The 7,500-nt window shown below is 33.2% G+C and overlaps 1 protein-coding gene across 3 annotated transcripts in view; it reads left to right on the top strand.

Moving 5' to 3' along the window:
- The window catches only part of LOC144981071 (uncharacterized), a 466,989-nt gene that overhangs the window by 227,536 nt on the left and 231,953 nt on the right, over nt 1–7,500 (top strand). Inside the window, exon 1 of one of the 3 annotated variants that reach the window (XM_078929180.1) lies at nt 5,509–5,778. The exons of the other annotated variants lie outside the window; for them this stretch is intronic. The gene's annotated coding sequence lies outside the window, so the exon portion shown is untranslated. Of the gene's footprint in view, nt 1–5,508; nt 5,779–7,500 lie in introns of those variants that run through there. 3 annotated transcript variants of the gene reach the window in all.

Here is a 7,500-nt window from a genome sequence, read left to right as displayed (position 1 = left end):
TAATAATAATAATAATAATAATAATAATAATAACAATAATAATAATAATAATAATAATAATAATAATAATAATAATAATAATAATAATAATAATAATAATAATAATAATAATAAATAATAATAATAATGAAGCATTTATAAAGCGCACACTTCAACTCAAAGATGCTCAGGGCGCTATGGAAAAAGAAAGTTACAATCAATAGTTAATCAATGTACAAATTAAAATCGACAACGGACTAAAAGGCACAGGAAAAAAGTTATGTTTTCAGATTCTTTTTTAACTCACTCAACCCTAACACCGACTATATCCGTAGTTACCCGGGGTTACTTTTACCCCATGCCTATTTATTACATTTTTCTGAGACAAATTATAAGCGTAGTATCAAAGATAATGTTTTTCATTTTTACATGTTAATTGTAGTTAAATAAAACTATCTATGTACATGCTCATTTTTAATACATTTTTTCCAATTTTGAAAAACAGCAAAAATCTCTAGGATTGAGTGAGTTAAACATTTTGAATGAAGGGCTGGATCTATCTAGTTTTAAAACTGTTATGCTATTCCATATCCGACGGGCATGCACTGATACAGAAAGATTTACTGTTAAATTAGTTTGATAATTTTCTTACGTTAAACAATAAAGAGTCAACAGATAGATTTCAAAGCTCGCACTAGTTTGGTACAACTCAAACAATTCACATTTTATTAATCAACATTAGTTACGACATGACGAAAATGATATTTTACAATGATAGAGCGTGACACTCGCTTCACACTCAAAGGGATAGAGTTCGATCCTGGTTGCAGTCGAGACTTTTTTTTCTGACCCCACCCCTTGTCCACCCAGCAACTGTGATTGAGTAGCGGGGTCTATTAGATCTAGCGGAAAGAACTTTGTGGTAGACTAGCGTCCAATTTAAAGGATAACGAGCAATTGCTATATATTGTTCGTTTAACGCTATAGAAACTGGGATAAACTCCGACTCATTTGGCCTTTTGGCTGTGAAGGGCTACTTCAACTTCAATAGACGGGTTAACCCTCTCCTTACCAGCCATTTTCAAGATTTCACCAAAAACTTCACACTCAATTAACAAAAAAAAAAAAAAGATTTTATATCACTCTGTCACAATAGCAGTAAAATTCTTGCGAGACATAGTTTCTTTAACAAAACATGTTTTACAACACACTGTTCATTTTCTTCAAATTTTATGATGTATAAAAGAAATCTGAATAAGAAAAAGCTTGGTTGTGTCCTAACGAATGTGACGATTTTCCTATAGTTGGTAAGGAGAGGGTTAAGGAAAACTGCAAGGTCGAATAACACTCTCGTATGTATTTATATGAAATGGAAAACACCCTCCTGCATGTCTTTGATTTTACACCTTCCCACTCCAAAAATTGGTTAAATACACATACTTAAAAGTACGCAGATAGACTGAAGTATTCTCTGAATATTTATTATAAATTAATCTCCAATTTGTGTCTTATTAATGTGAAACACTAGATGTCTATCTTACGCTGAAAAAAACAAAACAAACAAACAAAAAATTAACAAAAAAAAATTAGGTTGAAAACTCTTTCATCAGATAATAGAGATTGGTTAACTCATTCAACCCTAACAACGACTATAGCCGTAGTTTACCTCAGGTTATTTTTACTTTACTCGACAAATTATGGAGGAGGGGACAAATTATAGATAGTTCGAAGATGACGTCACTCAGGTCTTTGTTATTGTTTTTTTTTTTTTTTTGCCATCCGCGTTTATGAGTAATGCTCACTGAACTGCATTAATCTGACTTTAAACGTTCATGGATACACACAGTTTTGTGTGTTGCTCCGTTATACTTCCGGATGGCAATGTTATGAGCTTCCTAGCCAAGCGCATACTATCTATATCAAAGCTAATGTTTTTAGTTTTTACATGTTAATGGTAGTTGAATAAAACTATCTATGTATCTACATGCTCATTTTTGATACATTTTTTTCCTTCAATTTTGAAAAGTAGCCAAAATCTTTAGGATTGACTGAGTTAAAAAAAATGCCCTCCTGCTTGGCAAACACTGTCCAACCTGGAATTTCAAGGATGTGCTATAAGGCGTCCCAGGTTTGAGAGTTTTTGATAAGATGAGGGTAAATTTAATATAGGTAAATATTGGAAGGAAGAGTTTACTTACCTAACGTAATTTCGACATATTATTAATTTAGGGCTCTCGTGAAAAAAACATGTGAAAGTTTAACTGTATTATTTTGTACAAAAAAAAAGTTTGTAGAAATGAACGAATTAAAATATGATTGATATAATATCCATAATTTCAATGGGAGTTCCAAAATACATGCTATTCCACTTCTCTCATTGGAAAACCTTATTATTTCTTAGTAAATACGTAATATTTGAATAGTTCTTTAAACGCGTTGAATAAAAAAATTGCAGAATAATTGCGCACATGTTTTTGGTGTAAAATAAGGTGCAAATGACAGCTGATTGGCGATTAAAAATAGTTTTTTTAGTGCGCATGAATACAAATCCAACGTTTTTAGTTTTGTGTCAAATTGTCATTCAAGCAGAAGGAGAAAGATACAAATTATGGCGAATAGAAGTACGAATACCATGCCATTTGGTTACAAAATATCTAATAATCTTACTTGGAGGGGTAGAATAAATGTATTCCTTCATTTCTTTGTATTTATTAAACTCATTATATTTTTATCGTGCAATAACACATACTCGCAAGCTCGTTGTGTTATTGGGCACGATAAAAAATAACTCGTTGAATAAATACAAAGAGATGAAATAATCGTATATTATAGATTATATTTCCAAGTTTACGTCACTCAGGTCTTTGCTATTGTTTTTGCCATCCGCGTTTATGAGTAGTTCTCACTAAACTGTATGAACTAAACTATAAACGTTCAAGGTTAAACACAGTTTTGTGTGTTGGTCCATTATACTTCCGGATGGAAATGTTGTGAACTCCTTAGCCAAGCGCATTCTATCTATTGATAGTATGCACTTGGCTCAGAAGCTCATAACATTGCCATCTGGAAGTATTTCGGACCAACACACAAAACTATGTGTAACCATGACCTTTTATAGTCTGGTTTATACAGTTTAGTGAGAATCACTCACAAACGCGGATGGCAAAATACAATAACAAAGGCTTGAGTGACGTCATCTTCGTTCTGTCTATAGATAGTTTGAACGTTTATAGTTTAGTTCATACAGTTTAGTGAGAACTACTCATAAACGCGAATGGCAAAAAAAAAAAAAAACAATAACAAAGACATGAGTGACGTCATCTTCGTTTTATCAATAGATAGTTCGAAGATGACGTCACTCTGATCTTTGTTATTGTTTTTTGCCATCCGCGTTTATGAGTAATATCACTGAACCCGACTATAAACGGTCATAGATACGCACAGTTTTGTGTGTTGGTCCGTTATACTTCCGGATGGCAATGTTATGAGCTTCTTAGCCAAGCGCATACTATCTATACAAACATAGATTTATTTCAAAATCTGTTCTTGCTATACAGATTATTCTTTCTGCTAAACGAGCTCCTCAGAAATACAGTGTTAATATACTTTAACTATAATGCAAACATTATTGTTCAAATAATATATCATAACGTACAAAAGGAATTAGAATGACAAAAATGTTGGCTGCATCGTAACGAATGTGACGATTTTCCTACGGGTGGTAAGGAGGGGGTTACTGTTTTATTTAGGAGAATGAATATATCTACTTAAAGCTAACAAAACTGTCACTTCACATCTGCTCTTGTCTATGTAAAACTTCTAAATCCCTTAATTGGCATCTTGTTTACCGACACATATTTACCGTTTTGTGGTGATAGATGTCACATATTTACCGTTTTGTGGTGATAGATGTCATATATTTACCGTTTTGAGGTGATGGATGTCATATATTTACCGTTTTGTGGTGATGGATGTCACATTATATTTCCCGTTTTGAGGTGATAGATGTCACATATTTACCGTTTTGAGGTGATGAATGTCACATATTTACCGTTTTGAGGTGATAGATGTCACATTATATTTCCCGTTTTGAGGTGATAGATGTCACATATTTACCGTTTTGAGGTGATAGATGTCACATTATATTTACCGTTTTGAGGTGATAGATGTCACATATTTACCGTTTTGAGGTGATAGATGTCACATATTTACCGTTTTGAGGTGATGGATGTCACATTATATTTACCGTTTTGAGGTGATGGATGTCACATATTTACCGTTTTGAGGTGATGGATGTCACATTATATTTACCGTTTTGAGGTGATGGATGTCACATTATATTTACCGTTTTGAGGTGATAGATGTCACATATTTACCGTTTTGAGGTGATGGATGTCACATATTTACCGTTTTGAGGTGATGGATGTCACATTAATTTACCGTTTTGAGGTGATGGATGTCACATTATATTTACCGTTTTGTGGTGATAGATGACACATATTTACTGTTTTGTGGTGATAGATGTCACATATTTACCGTTTTGTGGTGATGGATGTCACATATTTACCGTTTTGTGGTGATAGATGTCACATATTTACCGTTTTGTGGTGATAGATGTCACATATTTACCGTTTTGTGGTGATAGATGTCATATATTTACCGTTTTGAGGTGATGGATGTCATATATTTACCGTTTTGTGGTGATAGATGTCACATATTTACCGTTTTGAGGTGATAGATGTCACATATTTACCGTTTTGTGGTGATGGATGTCACATATTTACCGTTTTGAGCTGATAGTCACATATTTACCTATTTGAGCTGATAGTCACATATCTACCGTTTTGAAGTGATATATGTCACATTATATTTACCGTTTTGAGGTGATGGATGTACCCGTCACATATTCACTCACCTCAATAAAACATACTCCTCAATGTATGTTTTGAAATGCTGTTCTTTTATTCCGTGTGATTTAATCTAGATAGACACATTCGTTGTGACGGACATATTTAACATTACATTCATTAAAGCAGTTGTGTAGTTGGCTAAACATTTTGAACTACTATACAATTTTTGATGTGAACAATTCCCTGGATTATAATATACATTGTGAACAGACCATACTTTGAAGTAGTTGTGTTTTGTCTTTGGCTGAATGTTGACCTATACAATTTTTGTTGTCAACTATTTCGTGGATTTAAAATATTTTAAAACTGTGAACGGACAGACCATGCCTGTAAACAGTTGCTTTTGTTGTTGTTGTTGTTGTCGTTGCTTAAATATGAACTAGGCTATACGATTTTGTTGTCAACTGATATTTCGTGGAGAATTTATATTGTTAAAGGAGCACACATTTAAGCATTTAGTTGTGTTTTGGCTAAAATTTGAACTATACAATATTGATGTCAACTTTTTCGTGGAGTCGTCATATTGTTACTAGTCCATACATTTAAGCAAATTGTGTTTTGGCTAAAAATTGAACTATACAATATGAGTCAACTTTGTGGAGCTCATATGTACAGTCCATACATTTAAGCAAATTGTGTTTTGGCTAAAAATTGAACTATACAATATTGTTGTCAACAATTCCATGCATTATTAATTATTACATGAACGTGTGTTATTCATTGTATTCTTGTGATAATATGGCCGTAAACTTGTCACCCTGGTATTTGGAGTAATTATCATAGATTTACGTGTAAAGAGGACGCACAAAGGACTTGTATTCATTATCATCGTTTATTTCGTCATCATCAACATCATTGAATGTGTATGTGATAATCTTCTCCAATCAAGGTAATTATTTCAATTTTCTATTTATTGCATGAATAGATAAACACATAAATAAATAATTATACGAATAGTGAATGCAAGTACAAATGAAAAATTGAAACGAAACTTAGATAAAGAATTAAATTAGTAATTTATAAATAAATAAATATATAAATACATAAATAAATGTTCACCCTAAAAACACAAATTTCAAAGATTTCTCAAGAATCAAAACATTTGTAAATATTCCACAATCAAGTCGAATGTGCCCAATTTTTCCTTTCATAAAGCACACTAAATACACTGTAAGAAAAAAAATAATGATACGTATTGAAATGTAAGCTCCAATTTATTAAACAAAGGCAGATAGGCTACTGTGGACGTTTCGGGTTTCCCCTTTGTCAACAAAACACGATGAATGTAGCACTAAAGACGAATGAGAGATAATGTGTGAATGGCGTAGTTAAGGTGAATAAAAACAAAAACAATGATAGGACAGGACATAGAATGCGCCTTTGTAAGGATGTACTAATTGAAATACGACAAGAATAGATATCACTAAATTATTTAACATCCACAATTTCTGTCTTCGTTTAATAAATTAAATGGAAGATTACATTTCAATACTTATCGTTATTTTGTCTCAACAGAGACAACATTGTTAACGGTCAGGAACTCATTTTACACCTGAGTACGGTGAGAGAAAGAATGATGTGAGCCTTTTCCAAGGACTCACTCAACTATGCCGCTTAGAGAGCGGGTCTCGAACCCTGTACCTTCCGATCCGAACGCTAGAGTCATACCAATGGTCCACATGCCATACATAGCAACAACACCGTATCCAAATGACACATATGTGACCCAACGTCTCAAAACGGTATTATGTCGGGATGAACCTGATGCTAAAAAGTCAAATTACAACTAAACTGGTCAAAATGATGAATGACTGGTATTCAGCACTCGAAAATATGATGTCCATTCTCCTCTATAAAACAAATAAACTCAACGGAAGTCTGATTTTTCTGGCCACAAATTCAATTTTCAGCAACTTAGTCATCCCGACTTAACACCGTTTTGAGGCGAAGGGACACATATTATTATTATTTCCACACTTATGACGTATTGCATGCATTGATTGATGTCAATCGTATGATTGATTGCCGGGTAATTGATTGATACCGGATTGATTGATCACACCAAATATGTATATGAAATCAATCGGTTTGGCTGATCGGGGTGGGGAGATAAGGGGGGGGGGGGGGGGGCGAAGAGGGGAAAGCGAGCAACATGCCTAGTAGTACGAAAAAATCGTAGAATCACGAATTTTTTACTCCAGCTACAGAGCTGCACAGGTCTCTTTGACTCAATGAATCGTGTTGAAAAGGACAGTTTAGTTCCTCAGAACCTATATTTAGGACTTTGGAGTATTTTTTCACAATAGAGCACATTTTTTATTTATTTATGGTATATACAGTGAATTTTTCTTTTTTTTTTCCTCTCTTGGAAACTACAATTTTTGGAAATTTCAAGTTGGCAGCTCTTTCCAGAGCAGGGGAGGTAATCCACTTTAGCCTACGTAAAACCGTTTTTCTTAATTGCGACATATTACGCTCTCAAAATGGTATTATGCTGGGTTGTACCTGTTGAAAAAAAAAAAGAAAAGAAAAAGAAAGAAAAAAAAAGAAAAGAAAAAGAAAGAAAAAAAGAAAAAAGAACAACATAAATGAAATAGAAATTTGACTAAAA

Source organism: Berghia stephanieae, chromosome 10, assembly GCF_034508935.2.
Source record: "Berghia stephanieae isolate SIO BIC M18660-M18661 chromosome 10, UCSD_Bste_1.3, whole genome shotgun sequence".
Taxonomy (NCBI): Eukaryota; Metazoa; Mollusca; class Gastropoda; order Nudibranchia; family Aeolidiidae; genus Berghia; species Berghia stephanieae.
The sequence above is the reverse complement of the archived record's forward strand: the minus strand, read 5'-3'. Positions and strand labels throughout refer to the sequence as shown.